The 17,607-nt window shown below is 38.9% G+C and overlaps 1 long non-coding RNA gene across 1 annotated transcript; it reads right to left on the reverse strand.

The window, feature by feature from the left end:
• Positions 1 to 2,716: 2,716 nt before the first annotated feature.
• LOC310899023 lies at positions 2,717 to 17,602 on the reverse strand. The gene is made up of 3 exons (XR_014583922.1): positions 16,207 to 17,602; positions 13,788 to 13,941; positions 2,717 to 9,329 (listed from the first exon to the last, which is right to left on the reverse strand). It is a non-coding gene; the product is annotated as an uncharacterized lncRNA (long non-coding RNA).
• Between the last annotated feature and the right edge of the window lie 5 nt (positions 17,603 to 17,607).

Below are 17,607 nucleotides of genomic sequence, written 5' to 3' on the forward strand. Positions count from 1 at the left end.
TTGAACTGGTTAGTGTCACAGTTCCTTATGGTGAAACTACAGGTGATATCACTGAAGTTGTTCTAGTTCGTATCTGATTGCTCTTTAACTCAGAAACTGCTTCGGACTCAGTCCCATTTTGAGGCAAAAAAAAAAGATAGTCCAGAGTGCTTTGAGGCTTGGACTTCATTCAACTCCCTTATCAGAGACCTCCTACAGTTTCCCCTTCCCTGACTACAGGATAAATCTGATCCTTTTTCTCTGATGTCAGTGTATCAACATCTGATCCTCTGCTGGGAAAAACTGAAGCATGTAGAGTTATGCCAGTTTACATTAGCAGGGAATCTTTATTTTTCTCCTTCAGCTACAAGAAAAGAAGTGGAAAACCGCATAGGGGAAAAGGGAGAGTGAAGTAATTAATTTGTGAGGTTTGGCGTAGGGCTGGGAGAAGGGCTACTGGGGTGGCTGGCAAGGTGCTGATTTCAGAAGCCTTGCTCAGCCTTCTTCTGGATGTCAGCAGCAACTGAAGGGATATTTTGGACTTATGTGGACTACAGTTTTATTTTTTCCTTGAAATGCATATTTTCTTCCAGTCAGGATTCCTCACTACCGTGAGAGCCCTAGCTGCAGGAGAAGACTTTTCACACCACCCTGCTCACCATGTACTCCTGCAGCAAGCCTCTGCCTCTGTGAGAGGGCTGGCTCCCTCCTCGCATGCCCTGCTCCAAGGGTCTCCAGTACTGAAGCAAAAGTTCTGGAGGATCCAGGAGAAAATCCTTTTACAGCCCCTCTCAAGCATGAACTGTAACAACTCTTAGTCTTGAAAGTCAGTATGAGTCACATAATTTATTCATCCCAAGATATATTCATCCATCCATTATTTATTTGCATTTGTTTTACTGCTATCATTACACTTCATAAACAGCAGCACAGAGAAGAAGATGGGACATTAAAGAGAGAGATGCTAGGTGAAAGTCCTGGACTTGCTTCTTCCTGGCTGCTGATCGCCTCCAGGATTTTTACAAAGGCTTATTACAGAAGAAGCAAAAGTTCTTCTCCTTCTTTTCCTTTTGATAGGTAGGTGAAAGCCTTTTGCTCCAATTAAAGTAACCTCCACAGTCATTTGTAGTCTTTTAATATGTTGAGAACACCAGAGCATTCTGAAGTGATGGGGAATGCTACTGTGTGCAGAAGATGGTAAGCAGGGATGGAGCTGGAAGTGGGTGTTGATATTGTAGGTCTTATTGCATCTTCCCTCCTCAGTATGATCTATGCACGCAGGTTTCTGCAGGTATGAGGAATGAATTGGTTTAAGGCCTACTCAGATGCTGAATAGATTTAGATTTACTATTTCAGGCTGTAATCTGATGTGGTGATTACAAGGGGGAAAAAAAAAGATTGTGTTGAAAGGAATAGGAAGCAAGTCCTGTGCAGAATGTCAGTTCTCCTGCATCTTTCCTTCACAGGCTCGAATATACAGGGTCTGGACTGATGATTCAGAGCAATTGGTTTACCGTGGCTCAGCTGCAGTAACTCACTGTCTTAACGTGCTCCTCACTGATCTGCTGCAAGGTATTATGAGTTGGCTTAAAACACCTTCATGATTACAGTGGGGAGAGAGAATTTCAAATATCAGGTACATTAAGGCACAAGACGGAAGGCCACTGGGTTTCCCATTAGGGAACTTGAGCCATTCTGTAGTGCAGTGCTTTCTGAAATGTGTTATTGACTTTATAAAAGCCATAGCAGCTTTGTTCTGAGTACTGCCCTCTAGACCTACTTCTTTCAAACAATATACAGCCCTATTGTAAATCAATGTCCAAAACCACTGCAGCAGTACTACTTTAATCTGGAGGGACCATTTTGTAGAAAAGGGAGATTTCTTAAAAAAAAAAAAAAAAAGAATACTAAACTTCCTAAGGAATCACTCTGAGCCTTTTTCAATCAGCCAGATTATTCACTTCATAGTACAGAAACATGGGTTTGTTATTCCTTAAAAAAAAAAAAAAGAGGTAAAGGAAAATGGAAAAAAATTGCTACTTTACTTCTGTATAGAAGGAAAAATAAATTGCCATGGAATTAGATGGTGGCATATAAGCTTTTTATGTAAATCAGGAGAAGAGGTTAAGTAGTTGCAAAAAAGCCTTTAGCCCTGGCAAACATGAAAAGTGGACTGTTTCAGATGATGTGTGTCCTGGATTTTTAAAAGGACAACTTATCTGAAGCTTCATTGAAAAGAACTGAGTTTTTTTGAAATACATGAAGCTAGCAAAATGAAATCAGGGTCTTAGGGATGAAAATTTAATGCAGGAAAAAAAATCCCTAAATAATGCAGGGAAACGTCATGGATTTGAACATTTTGTTGCACAATATATGGTACACATGGTTGTTTCTTACAACACACACACAAAAAAATTATAGTCTTTTTTTTTTTTTTTCCTGGGTGTAAGCACAGGAGAAGAACAGCAGTGAGATGGAATAGCAGAAGCTGGCATTTTCTGTTCTCTTCAACAGCTATACTAAGTCTGTTTTGCTGATTGCCCTTGACAGGCATGAAGGAAGACACAGGCTTGTAGGTCCAGCAGATGTGGGGTATGGTCTACATATTCAAAGTGTACACAACCAAAAGGAGAAGTTTTTAAGCACTATTCTCTTATTTGGGCATACTTACTAATATCCTTGCTACTAGATTTCACGGAGTCCCTGGTTGGCTGTGGCTGCAATTATTGGCTCATTTTTCATTGCTTTCAAGTGAAAATATTAATTAAATAATAGTATTTCTTAAGTTGAGCTAAGGGCTGTGGCCGAGGATGCACCATTAGAAAGCAAGACTAGTAAGTGACAACAGTTTCCTTATTTCTGTACTTGGAGGATGCAGAAGAAAATCATCAATTTTGCCATTTGGTTTAGAAATGCTATCCCAAAATAATGTTATCTCACTGGGTCTTGTATGTGTACTGGAATTGTGTGGTATTTGTTAGGCACCTAAATAACATAATTCTGCATTAAAACATACTAAATTTGGGTCACTTTCACTCACGTGTACATCATAACACAGAAGGTGGAGTGACTTAAAATATTTATAGTATTGTGCTGTATGATATCTTAATGCAGTCCTTGCATTTACATTTCATTTAGATGTTATCCTGCCCTTAGGGAAATCTGTTTTGCGCAAGAATGCACATTCTCTGTAAAGATTAGGATCACAAAAACTCAAAAAAATTGAACTGTAGCAATATTTGTAGAAAGAAGAAATATCTGTAAGTTCATAAATATTGACCCCAAGAAGCATTTTTGCACCTGATTAAAACCATTATTAAGCACTTGGACTGCGCATATGATAGCAAGACTTTTAAGGAATAATAAACAGATATTTATTACGTGGTGTGATCTAATGTTGAAACTTTCTATAAATCAAAGGTGTCTGATGTGTCCATAACAATATCTCAAGGCACCTGACTCCCTGTGGTTTAGATGTCCATTAGAAGTTTTCTGGTCATCTTTTATGTGGAAAGACTCGAAAGCATTTCAAAGTTAAAACCTTCAGCAGTTAAGGGAATCTGGACCATTTTATGATCCTTCACAAGCTTGAGAAGTTGCATGGTAGTTTCCAGTGGTCTAGGAAAAACAAACCAAAATAAACTCTGGGGAAATATATTTTTTTTTCTGATAGAGTCACAGTTAAAAATGAGGGGAGCTTTGTCCAAAACTGAAGTTCAGCAGAAACTCAAAGCTGCATGACTTGAAAGCAAATTGAAGGTGGAAGAATAGTCTTTTGATCAAGGCACTGACCTGAGAGCAAGTACTGGTTCGTGTCTTTGCTCTGGTGCAAACTTCCTGTCTTTACATCTGCTGTTTCTGTGCTTTTCTTTCTTTTTTTTTATGTACTGAGACTGATAGCATCTAAATTGCACTCTGCTTGGGATGGGGCTATCTTTGTCTTCTGCAGAGAGGTGCCTAGTTCTTAAGGGCTCAGTCCTGTGGTATTGTGGTGCAATGATAATGCTTAACACCTTGGCAGAAACTGAGCTAAACATGTTTTTGCAACAGTGTGTCTCAGTTTCACTGCACAATATAACTGCTCAGAAGTTTTTGAGGTGAAGATTTTTCCATTGGAAAGAGCTGACTGAAGTGAATTAAAACACTTCATGAGAATGTATCAACCCCATCTCATTCTTTAAGGTGTCTTATGAAAACCTTTTGTTGTGGAAGGGACAAAAAGATTTCCTTCAAATTTACCACTGTCTCTTTTGCACCCTAAAAGAGAAGTTTGAGCCTTACCAAATGTAAATATTTTAAAATGTTGCTTTATGAACAATTGGGAGATTTTTGACATCCTGCCTTGACTTGTGATTAAAAAAAAATGTAAAAAATCTATGAATTTCCTCTCCAACATATGTTCCACGTTTCAACCAGTGCTACTGCATAGTGTCCACCAAGATCACCATTTTAATAAAAAATACCTTCAAAGCATTAATTCCACTGTTATTAACTCAAAAAAAAAACAACTCTCAGAAGATCAGTATTCATAAAAGAAAAATCTTCTTGGGCTCACCAATATATAAATGTAATCCGTCTACTACAGCAGCAGTGAATAATGAGGAGCCAAAAGCTACAGATCTAATTACTGGGCATCACTGGCTCAGGAGTCATAAAAACCTTGACTGAATAAACAACTCAGACTTCTATTATTGAAGTATAGCAATTACTTCTTGCACCAAACAAACCCTGTATCTTCTTATGATAAAGAAATGCATCTTTATGAAAAGATTAAATCAGCTGATTATGTAACAGTGTATTTGCGGCCTAAAAGTGTGCAACCAGCACCAGGCCTGCTATCGCTCGTCTTTACACTGAATTCTAATCAGGGTGTGATAACAAGGACAGGAGGTGAGAGCTGCCCATCGCTGCAATTGGAAAGATGGGGTTTGCTGACTTCCCTACAGGGAAAGGAAATTTCGGGAATTTTACGCCCAGCTCCCACTGCCTGCCTGAGGCAAAGAGGCCTGCAGGGCAACGTTTCCAAAAATGCTCTTCAGCAGGCTGGTTTCTGTGGGGGCAGGCTCAGCTCAATGATCAGTGCTCAAAAGCACTGGGAGGAGGCTGGGGAGTAGGGTGAGATGGCAGCCCAGGGGGGCAGCCTGATGGAGGCTTTGTATCACCCTTGGGATACTTGTCCAGTTGCCTGGCACCACAGCTGGCCTTGCAGCCCTCCAGGGGGCCCACTGGTCTCCAAGGAGTACTGAAGGGAAGGTAAAGGGCATTTGATTTTACTGGCTTTTCTGGTCCTTTGCGTTTCTAGGCATATTCTTCTTTTTAATGCATTTCTGGACTTTCAGAGAGCCCAACATTAATTAATGAGAAGATAGCACGAAAACTGTGGGAATAGCTTGTGGTGCATAGAGGCCTGTCGGCACTCCACATCTGCATGTTGTTAATGTTCATTCAAGGGACATGCACAGATACTATGTAAATCCTTAGATTTCTGTCATGTCAATTCAAATGAACACCATTTACCTGTTTCTCTGAAAGCTGATTGCTAATTATGAAGAGATCTGTCACTGAGAAATGAAGAAAAAAAACCCTGCTGAGAACAAGAATAGTCCTTTTGAGGATCTGTTTGGCTTGAGAATTTACAAACATTGGTCTGCTCAGGCACATAAGGCAAACCCAGGCACCCTGGAATCGGAAGGCTGTAGACATGGCAAGAACAGACAGTCAGCCTTGCAGCAAGGACTGATTTAAGCAGTGAAGCAGAGAATAGCAGAGTTACGTATAGATGTGGTGGGACCAGGTTTCAGGTGAATGAGGTTATTCATCAGGACTGCAGGAGATAAAACATTAACAGTAAGTTAAGTATATCTCAAATTAAGGCTGTTTTTTGTTCAACATGAATAAATCCACTATTAGCTGCACAAACTGATAAAAATTATAATCTGGGAAAAGCTATATAAAGAGCACTGAGCCTTTATGGTAATATGGGACAGGAATTAATTTGGTACTTGCTATATCAAATCAAGTGGCTAAGATCACCTTAGTTTCAATGGCATTGAATTCAGCCCAACATGAACAAGTGACAACTGTTGTGACAGGAATATTCAGTGCCCTAATCCTCTAAGCACAACTGAATAACCTTTCCATTATAACAGAAGAGACTTACAAAGGAAGTAGGCTATAAAGGACTAATAACTCAGATACAGTCATTCCTTTGTATTCATAATGGGAAAAATTAAAGCCTTCCATACTAGATTTGGGGAAGTAGTGACTAGTGAGGAGCTGTATGAGAAACAGTGGACAAATACAGCACCTTGGTGAGGAACTGATGTCCCTCTTGCAAAGAGAAACTGTGTCTCACAAGCCTTTCGGAGATCTCTATGGGTCAGAAAGTATTCACTTTAGGGAGTTGAAATAGTTGACCTCCCTTTCCAGACTTGCAATTAGGTGTAAAGTCTCATAAGGAAACTTTGCAGCAACAGCATAAGGGGAAGAACAAGTTGAAACAAATGACACAGAAAAATGTTCTCTGGATTTGAGCTGTTTCAACATGAATAAATGAAATTGATCCAGGAGAGTAAAAACAAAAACAATAACAAAACAGTTAAGGGGAAAGACCCCATGATCTCGATAACACAAAGACAGTTGAAATTCAGTGTAACTCAGACGTAAAGGGGGACAAAAAAGATTGAGTTTACACAAACTCTGGCATTCAGGAGTAAGATCTTGAGTTTGTAATAGATAGCTTTATGAAACTTTTTGATCAGTGCCCAACTGCGGAGAGAAAAAAAGTCTAGCATTAGAAATTATGAGGAAAAGAACAGAGAAGACAGAGAACCATTTCCCACCAGCTACCTTCGAATACTGAATCCTGCTCTGGTCCCAGCATTTCAAAGGTTATAAAAGAACTGGCAAAGTTCAGAAGATGGCAACAGGCTCATCAAAGTTATCAGAACAGTTCCTGTTAGAGGCAAGATTAAATAGGCTGGAATCCATCAGATTGAAAAAGAGATGCCTGAGGCTGTAAAACAATGAGTGACATGGAGAGAGTGGATAGCAATCGATCGTTCACAGTTTCCTCCACTACAAGAAGAAAAAGACATCAAATAGAGGTAGTAGACACCAAATTTAGAATAAAGAGAAGGAGAACGGTTTCCATGCCTCTGGGTGAGGATGGCATGAACTCACATCAATGAGGGGTGCTCAGTGCCCAGAGACCAAGTCTGGCTCAGCAGTCCCCTCAACTGCAAAGGGTTGAAAGCTGGCAGAGACTTGGGATTATCACACATTTGTCCTGCTCCTTAGGCACCTGCCTTAGTGCATTGGTGGAAACAGAACAGAAGTTAACTGGATCTTTTGTCCAGTCAGGTCTGGTTTGCCTCTGTTCTTCTGTAACATTATATCGCTAACAGGACGAAGCAGTTTCTAATTACAGGGCTTGCTGTGCTTGGAGGTCCAAGGCAAACCTTCACTGAGAACGGTATCAATCTCACAGTCTTTGTCAAGATCCTCTGGATAAAACATACCCAGATGAGTTCGCAGAGAAATCTTTTTCTAGCAAATGAAGCAAATAAACCCTGGCATCTCATCTCGTGCCCTGGAGAATTGTCTGGCAGGATGATATTGAATTAAAAGGCTTAATCACAATCTGCTAAACATACCAAGTTTGTGTACTTTGACCCCACATGAGTACTAGAGATACAGATAATACTTTAGAGACCATGTTATAATTTGTACATCATCCTATGTCATGGCAATGAGACCAACTATTGCAAATTATAAATTTGTAGCAATACCATGCATGGCATAAAATCTTAACAGTTCACATTTAAGGGCTGGATTGTTGGGTACTCTGAAACTGCTTTATACATCACTGACATTGTAACAGGGGAATTAAAGTGACTGTAAGTTATTCTTTTACATCCATTTAGCCTCTTTTATGCTGCCAAAGCCAAGTAAATTGGTCTTAGAGCAGCGAGCAGCAGGCTGTTCCAGTTTAAATCTGCTGTTGTTAGAGAGATGTAGTCCCTGCCCATTTTATTTCAGATAGAAAAAAGTACGAGAGAAATGGTAGGAGAATAAACTTGTCGCTGATGCAGACTGTAAGTGCATGCTGCAGAGCTACTTTCTTGATTTCAGGTGACACAGAAGAACGAGTTGAAACAAATGACACAGAAAAATGTTCTTTAGATTTGAGCTGTTTAAACAATAATTTGTTGTCGATCAGACTCAAGAAGCTTAACTAATGCTTTGTGAACTATATCAACTAGGATATCCTTTTTCTTCAAGTATCTTTTCCAGTTGATTAGCCTGTAACTAAAACGTCTCTCGAGTAAGATACAAATTCTAGATGCCCTAATAAACTGGCTAACCAGTAATCCATTCCCACTGCCATGCAGCTTTCACGTTTGTAATCTCAGGGCGTTATTCCTGTCAGTATAATTTTTCTAGAAAAAGAGTTGATTATTCTCCACAAGCTCTGTATCTGACCTCACCCCTCCTGATGCAAATTTTAAAATGGGTGTGACATCCATCACCCAAATTCTGCATTTAAAGCCAGGCTTGACAGCGTTGGTCCCTCTACCTCCCCCCTTAATAGATTTGCCAGTTCAGCATCATAAATGTAGCAGGTAGACTTGCTTTTTACAGATTTTTAGCTGGCTTTAATTTTTAGTTATATATTTTTGAAAGATAATCATCAGATAAGCAATATAAAAATATCTTCTTTATTATGACACAGGTCTCCACTACCATTTTTTGTCGGCTTCTGGAAAAGCAAATAACATAAACTCACCTATAACTGCAGTAGACTAGCAACATAAAAATCAAGCCTTGCCTTAGCAGCTCTTCATGCTAGCATGGTGTGCAACAATAGGCAAAGCTTTTAGCCCGCAGAGACTAAGGGGAAGTAATTCTAATATATCAGACACAGGCATTTTCATTATCATTAACAAGCATGCTGGATTATTCATGAAAGCCTCACTTACGTATATAAGTAGGCATTTGCCATTTATTCCTTAGTGTAATTTAACTCAACACATCACTTTTTATGTTAACCTTGTGGAAGGTATTTTGATCTTAATCAGGTTTTTTTTTTTTTTTTTTTGTTAATACTACTCGAACTCCCTATCCATTTGCACCTACCCATCTAGCATCGGGTTGCAAAGCCATCCATCAAAGACAATATATATGACTATGTCATGGGAAATCTTGCAAGAATTACTTAAATAAAGTCTGGATTTCGCTGGAAGTGTGTTGGGAGGACAGGCTCCATAGGGCACCCCTTCCTGCAGGTGAGGAGGAAGACTGTGACACCCAGCTTGCAAACATTGCTCCAGATGGAAGAGCTGGCTTGTCTGAAAAAGAGCATTTTATACCTTCAGTGCAAGGGGGAAATAGGAAAGGAGGCATTACTGTTACAGTTACTACAATTCCTTCCCAGCCTCCTTCTTCAACAATGCAGCTCCTCTCCCTTCACAGGGCTTCTCCAAAAGCCACAGCACGGAGCTGTGTCCTGCTGCTGCTCCTGGCCATTGCTCCTTTGTACAGTGCCACCAATCCCCTGCATGTCCAGGGAGGATGACCAAGGTGAGGCACCGCACAGCATAGCAAACGATGGCAAAAGTTACCTCTTTGTGCTATGACCTCACCTCCAACAAAAAGGTGGAACCAATTAGTCTTCTTGTTATCATCCATGTCATTATGTTTAGGCATGGTCAAGTTAAAACATACTGATACATGTGTAGCTGAAGAGCAAATAGAAGGAATACTCCATAGCAAACTTAACTTGTTTGTTTGGATTGGACCAGGAACAACCAGAGATGTTTGAGGTAGATTATTGGCCTAGTTTTTGTGCTAAAGAGACAAGGATGTCTTTTTGTACGGCTACATCTACAAACTATGGTGAGTGAGGGAGTGGTAAAATGATGTCTATACTTGAATTTCGGTGTTTTGATATAAGGCAGGGAGAAGTATGTAATCTCTGTTTTGCCAAATTAGGGCACTAATTTGTGAACTAAAGTTCACTGTTGACTTGCATTTTTCCTTGACCACACAACTTTCTGGAGCTATGTCTGTTTATTTCATATCTGTCGTCTGTAAGGGTAGTTCAAATCAAGAAACGTACTAAGTTTTAGTCAAAATTATATAATTAACTAAAACTGGTTGGCTTAGCACCTTAATGAATATATAATTTAAGATGGCTGGCTGCATACTTTTTCTGTTTTATTTCTTCAATACTGAAAATGAATTTCCTTTCTAAAGAAAAGAAAATAGAATGTCCTAAAAATTACCCCAGCATAACATTTATTTCCACTAAAAAGTCATGTTATTCCTATGAGATTTTTGACTGGTATTAAATTTTGCACCAGAGCTTCCTATTAAACTGTACAGTAAGTATAAAAACAATACCCCTGAGATTTTATAATAGCTTATTATTCCATGGATCTTTTCCATAAAAATATATATTTTAAAACATTTCCTTTCAGTAGCTCGATCTACTTCCCTGTTGTAACGAATGACAGTCACATTAAAAAAAATAACAAAAAAACACACAAAAAAACAAAACCCAACAGATAAATCCATGAAATCATTGATTTAGAGCAGAACTAAAAAACAGTGCTGTGAAAAGAGCCCCCAGCAAGAGGCAGTGAAGGTTTGAGTAAGCTGTTGCAAAGGGAAAGAGCAGCTTCCTGGAGATGATCTCAGCATAACAACCTTATTTTCTTCGGTCCCTATTCTTCCTTGTCTTTTCTCCCATGCAGGAACTGTTATTATGGCAATAACAGACACTTATGCTGTTTATGCTATCATCCAAATGTGTGATATGATTAGTGTGCTTGCAGCAGGACAATACCACCATGTTGTTTATAGCAACTAATGGCTTGGAGAGCACACAGAAGGGATGGACATCTCCATTACATTAAAGCTCCAGCTAAAGCTGAACAAGCTGCTGTGTTGCTCCCTCATGGGGGACAGAAGATCTGTTGCTTTCTCTCTCAGCTTCTCTCTGAGCTTCTTTTTGGATTTTGTTTGAAAATCCAAAGAGGAGAAAATGAGAACAGTCAAAGTGACACACAATCAGTGCATTTCATCTTAAAACAGTAAATTCTGCATGCCTGTGTTGTGAAGCAATAAATACACAGACTGAACATTTTGATGGACTTGGATTACACTGTAATGCAAGAAAACCAGGACAGGTTTCATGTTATTTCAGATGTCTAAACTGTAAACTAAGTATTTCCTACAGCCATTGTGCTGTCACTTTATATGGCCCAAAATTGAGCCATCAAAGGTAGCGTTTCTGCCCCATTATGGATATTTTAAAAGCTCGTCAATATTTCTGAACATCCCCAAATATAATTAAATGTATTTTGGTCCAGCCACCAGGTGCAGGAGAATATTATTTCCAGATCCAACACACTCTCTAAAAAAAAATCTTGTTTTATACCTGCATATCAGAGAATTCAGACAACTACATTGTCTGGAGCAGGTTTGTTTTTCTTTTGGTGTTAAGAGTTTTGCTTGATCAGTAAATAGAGGAACTTGAGGAATGCATTTCTTGTTTTATTGATATGTACACAGCAATTTGATTGCCTGTATGGTATCACAGAACACAAATATTTTTTATATGCATACTACCTCATCTTACGGACTAGAAAATGGTATAAACAAAATGTCAGATGAGGAAGAAAAGCTGGATTGTATGCCTGATCAGCAATTATAGATTGAATTTTAAAGAAACATTTTGACAAGTTTCCTGACATTTAAACTTTTTTATTATGATATTATTATCTTTGTTATCATTACTGCAGTGGTACATGGATTTATATGAGTACCATTTCCAAACAGCAGATTTGTGTTGTACTAAGCTTCTCTACACCATTCCTCCTAGAAATTCTAAAGTAAGGGGAAATAAATGTCTCAGTGCTGATCAGAGTAAGTTACATCTGTGCTGAAAAACATAAACCAGGCATCTAAATCAACACTACCCTGGTTTTGATACTATCTTATAATATTTTTTTCTATCCCCCTTTCCAACCAACATATTTACAAAAATTTTACTCAGAGATTTAAAGCATCCTACTACATTTTATACTATGCATTAACAGCACAGTAACTATTAGCCTACATCAGATGGAGGAATTCCTTGATAAGACTATGGTCATTGTTATAAACAAAGGAGACGGAAGATTAAAGCTTGTTCTTTGTTTTGTTTCCAAAAGGAAAATATAATGCACCAGAATGTTTCTGGAAAGCAAGTGAAGATGCTATTACCAATAGCTTTGGAGGTAATAAATGTCAAAGCTAAATGAAGGACTGTGACACTGTGAAGAGCATCACATCTTATTGTGCTTCTGTCTTAGCTCACACTTTGGTTGTATTATCTCTGCAATCATATCACTGGGCCAAATTTTGATCATCTTAGTGTCAGTTATACAAAGATTCAACGTACGAGGAAAATGAACACCTGGCAAATGAATGGCAAGAAGCCCTGAAATACTTGTACCTTCCTGCATGAAGTCCAGTGTCTTATATTTCAGCTCCCCTTGCTAAGATTTAATAACATGAAAACGAGTTCAAAAAGAAATACATTTCTGCAAGTTTAATGAAGAAAGATGACACTCAGCAGCTTCTTCAGAAAGTAAAGCACTAGTGAAAGCACTCAATAGACTCAAGTCCTTGGAGAATCTTACCAGTAGCAATTTCACAGGCTTGTCTCTTGTATGCTACCAACCTACCCTCACCTCTGATTGAGAAATACTTGATCCTTCTTAATGTTTTAACCCCTGCACCTATGAAAAAGGAGAAAATGAATGGCCAACTCAGAATTAGCGTTGTGCTTTAAGTATTGTCCAGTAGAGATGTTTCCTCCCTAGCCAGTGTCACATGCAGGTTAATTCTGTTTAAGCCGCAAAAGTCATATATTCACCCAGGCTTTTGCAGGCAAACTGGAGCTCATTCTGCATGTCCTCTGAGCATGGCTGAAGCAAACCAGCTCTGACTGAAGGAACGTGTTTAATCTACATCCATTATTTCTTCCATCCAATAAAAGTAAGAAAAGAAGAAAGTATTATCCTCTGGTGGACTATTTTCACCTAAAAGAGTTGGTCTCCAATAATTTTTAATACAAACTTAAAATTTCAGACTTCCCATGTAGTTTTTTCTTTGCCTTTATTTCTCCATTTTTTTTCCTTCTTTGTTTAAAACAAATTTGAAAGCAGCCTCCTCAGGCAGACTTCTATTTGGACACAAGAGGCAGGAATGGTAAAAAATCTAGGTGTATTCTCCAGTGCTATTTTCAGGAAATGTGGAAGAAAAAAAATCAGTATTTGTCCCAATATACACTGGGAGAGGGATATAACATCTCTCTGAGAACCTGAATTGCTTTCCACAGCAGAAAGAAATATCCCCCAGACTCCCTTAACAAAGGTCACTGGACAACAGCCTTGTGGAAGCTAGTGTTTGCTTCATCTCTTCTACTCTTAACTTTTTTCCCCACAAAATGTTTTGAGAGTGATGTGAAGGATGTCTATCCTTCCACAAAACAGCCCATGCCAGGCACGTGGCAGCTTTTCTCTTCCCTTTCCCCCAACATCTTAGCAACACGAAGCCGTCTAACAGGGCCTGCTCCCTACAAGCTCTGAGGAGCCCCCCAGCAAACCTCTGGCTTGGTTTCCACTCCCATCCTTCTTTCTCAGCTCTTCCCTTATTCCTTCCCCAGCAGACTTCGCCAAGCACAGACTTAGGTGTAGGTTTCACATTTTGAGATTCTGATGAATAATTTTAAGAAATTTGTGCAAGGTAAATCCTACCTGTGATTGGCTGGCAGGCAGCTAAATATACATCTCCTACAGAGTGGATGAATTCTCTTCTGGTTTTAGGCAAATGCTATAGTTTCAGAACAGCTCAGCTGGATCCAACATAATTTCTTTGGACTTGTCACAGGAAGAAAAAGGTAAACAAAATCTGTCCAAACACATGAAATGGAGATAACTTCATACTTCAAGATGATTTACTTTACATTTCTTCTCTTAATTAATTTACTAGCAATAAATGTTCACCACCTAACCTCACTTCATCCCTAAAAATAACAGGGAGGAAGTGGTTAGAGTGATTTTACATATTAACACCATCTATACTTGCTAAAACATTTTTCCTGGAGACTACGTTTGTATAACTTAAATTAGCATCTACTTCGCCACTAATGTTAGTTAAAATAATACAGAGGCAAAGAAATTAATGCATGAATGCCAGACATTACATTGTAAGGGATTTATACTTTGAATATGGAAGCAATTTACCTTATATTAAGTATTCTCTACAAAAATAATGGCAATTGCATAGGTTAATTAACCCTGAAATAGCTGAAATAGTATTTACTCTGAAGACTGTTATATTCATTAGAAATTTATCTATAAGCAGTCAACCAAGAAAGCTAATACACTCTGGAGTTACTGTAGCATACCCACCAAATATTTTTTTCAAAACAAACATGATTCTCCCCCATCTACATGTGCTATACCTATACAGCCATTTGCCACATGTGGCTCTGCTCCAATATATGGAAATGGCATGATAGCAGCAAAACATTGTAACACATACAGACAAATATGTAAAACACGGTGCTAAATGTTCTAAGTGTTGAGCTACAAAAGGAGGTCCTGAAGCTTCATAAGAGTAATCCCATTAGATGAAAGTATTCCAGTGAATTGACCTAGATGACCCAGATACAACTCAGGAAGGAGCCGAGCATAGTTCTGAAACTAACCTACTGCTACCCAGAGAAGCTGAGAGATTAATAGCTGGTAAAAATGGGCTTGACTTCACGTATGACCTGACACATGACTTAAAATAATTTAAGTATGTTCCTCCTAAAATGAACAATACAATTGAGTGAGGATTTTAGTTTATGCTAAACATCTCAATTAAAGGACAGTCTGTCATAGACACAGGGAGTAAAGCAGGCGATAGTCTGAGAAATACTTGAAGAAAACATGGTTCCTTCCTAAGCTTTATGACCTTCTTCAGGCCTACAATTGCCTATGATTCCAGTTTCTCCCAGACTCTTAAGTAAACGTCTGGCTCACAAAAGGAAAGAAATTCCCCAGAGATTCCCTTGTATTATTTGTCCTTGGTCAAAGTAAGGCACATAAGGCAAAATTCCCTTTCACAGCCAGAATGGCACACAGGTGCTCAAAGGCCAGCTATAGCCTGGGCCCAAATCTAACTACCTTGTGAAGCCAGCGAGGGGGATTACAGATATTTTACAAGCAGATCAGATCCATACAAAGTAAGTGATGTTCTCAAAATCATGTAACAGGTCAGTGACAAATCTGCAACTAAAAATCCACTGGCCTCACCACCAATCACTAGGTTTTTTTTTTTTTAATTTTATTTCACTTCTTTTATTTCATTTACTTCACAATACAAGGCAGATACCCTTTCCAAACACAGCCCTTGACCAGCAGAACATGCAACTCATTTTACGCAGTGAACATCATTAATTCTTAACTAGCTTATTCACGTTACATGCAAGTTTCTGCAGGACAGATTGGGTCAAAATTCAGAATATATTAAAGATGAGAAGAGAGGGACAGAATCAGTGAGGCATGTACCAAGCCCTCCAAAATATTCTTTGTAATACTCTTTTAAATTGCAATACAAGGAAAAGAATATACCATTAAGCAATGATGATTTCAAATTAAGCATTTACCCTAAGCCAGCCTGCAATATCATACACAGACAAGAGACTGCTATTTTTTGAATGGCATCAAATTGTGAATTGAAGCACAGTGGGTAGGAAAATGCTGCAAAGGGTTTTGAAAGTGATTGCTCATCTGTGTAGTAAAATATATCCTTTTTGAAGTCCTGCTGTGACCAAGATAAAAAGATCAGGGGTGAGAGCCTGCATGAGGTCTGCTAGCATCTAGGAAACAGAAGAAAAAAATCCTTGTCCAGCATAGGCCTGATTACGTTACAGGTATGTGAATAAGCCAATACAAGACACAGATAAGAAACCATCCTCTGAGTAAAACTCTGAAATCAAGGTGGCTGTGATTTGAAATGTTAGCTATTAGCACAGGGGTCATGAGTTTTCAAACAAGGAATGCCAGAAAATTATTTTTTTTCTTAAATTACAGAAAAGAAACGACACCAAGAACTCAGCAAAACCACAAATGTTTCCTTTCATGAAAGGGGATGTTGCCTTTTAGCTAACAAATAGCATTTTACCTCTATAGCAAGCAGCAGCTCCATACTCTTACTGCTGCTGATATTCACATAGAGCCATAAACCAACCCCACCTTCAGATACCTCTACTGACCTGCTACCCCTTCCTAAATACAACCCACACATGCTATTCACACCTGCTTGTTTGCTGTCTTAAGCAGTGGCTTTATCTTATCACTTCTTGATTTTGCCAGTCGGTATCTGATGTGGTTAATCTACTTTTGCTAGTATAACATTCCTCTGGATGTGTGGATGACTGGATGACCTATGGTGAAAGACAAAGGGTTTCTGGAAGCCTTAAGTCAGTTTATCTGAGTTAGCAACCTGGTGGTTGCCCTGCAGGACTGTGAGAGACCTGAAATGCCACGGCATGGGGCACCAGCTTCCAGAGCTCTAACATTTTGTTAGCATGCGTGTCAGAAATCCACCCAGGTGCTGTGAGATTTCCCATACCACACTTCCTTTTTTACACACACATACTATTTCCTGGTGCATAAATTAGACCATTCTAGGTCGAAGTTAAAGTCAAAAATTGCTTCAGAGATGTGCTACTGAACACAAAAATGGGCTTGCACAAAGCGCTCCCTCAATTATCAGCCCCACCTGTCACACAGGCCTGGCCCCCTTCCAGTGCGAAAGGAAATGGCCAGTAAATGGAAGAAAATGAGATGTCTAAAAGATATTTTTCTACAGGCATTCACATCTTATTTCTGAACATTCTTTTCAAGCTCAAAAGACCTACTTTTCTATGGAAGAGAGTATCTGCTAAAGCTCCTGTTTAAATTATTTTCTTTAGTTTCCAAGTGTTTAGTTTTCTTCAGACAAGTGTGGTAACTCATTGGGCTCCTCTTGCTGTGAATTTGCAGGGCATGCATTAGAGGATATATGTATGCAGCTGTAAAAGGAAATGCATACTAAATGAGAATGGATTTCACATAATCATTTTATCAAGCTACCAATGATAAGGTATCATATCATCTTGCTGCTCCAATCTGGCAGGCATTGCTGAATTTTCAGTTTTTTAGAAGTTGCTCGTCTTCAACCAGCTGCTGCAAACGGAGCCAAAATCTATTTCAAAGGCGGGTGTGAACTACTGTGTGAACTACTCCACCATAAAGCACTGCAAAGCTCTAAGGACTTCATTTTCTATTGCATCAAACCTTTTAATTTTCATCATGCGATGTAAATAAAATGCTATCATGGTCTGAGCGAAAGTTGTTTTCAATATAAAGTGATATAAGTAATTACACCAGTGGAGGGCAAGGAAAATGTGAACTCAGCTACTTTCTGCCAATTCTTCCCATTGGAAAATGAGAAAATTGGGAACAGCTGGCCATTGGCAGGGATATTCTTTTTGTAGGCATTGCTGTCCTGGAAGACACAGTTTTCTTTGTGGATAGTAAG

The sequence above is a fragment of the Anser anser genome, assembly GCF_964211835.1.
Source record: "Anser anser genome assembly, chromosome: 4".
Lineage (NCBI taxonomy): Eukaryota > Metazoa > Chordata > Aves > Anseriformes > Anatidae > Anser > Anser anser.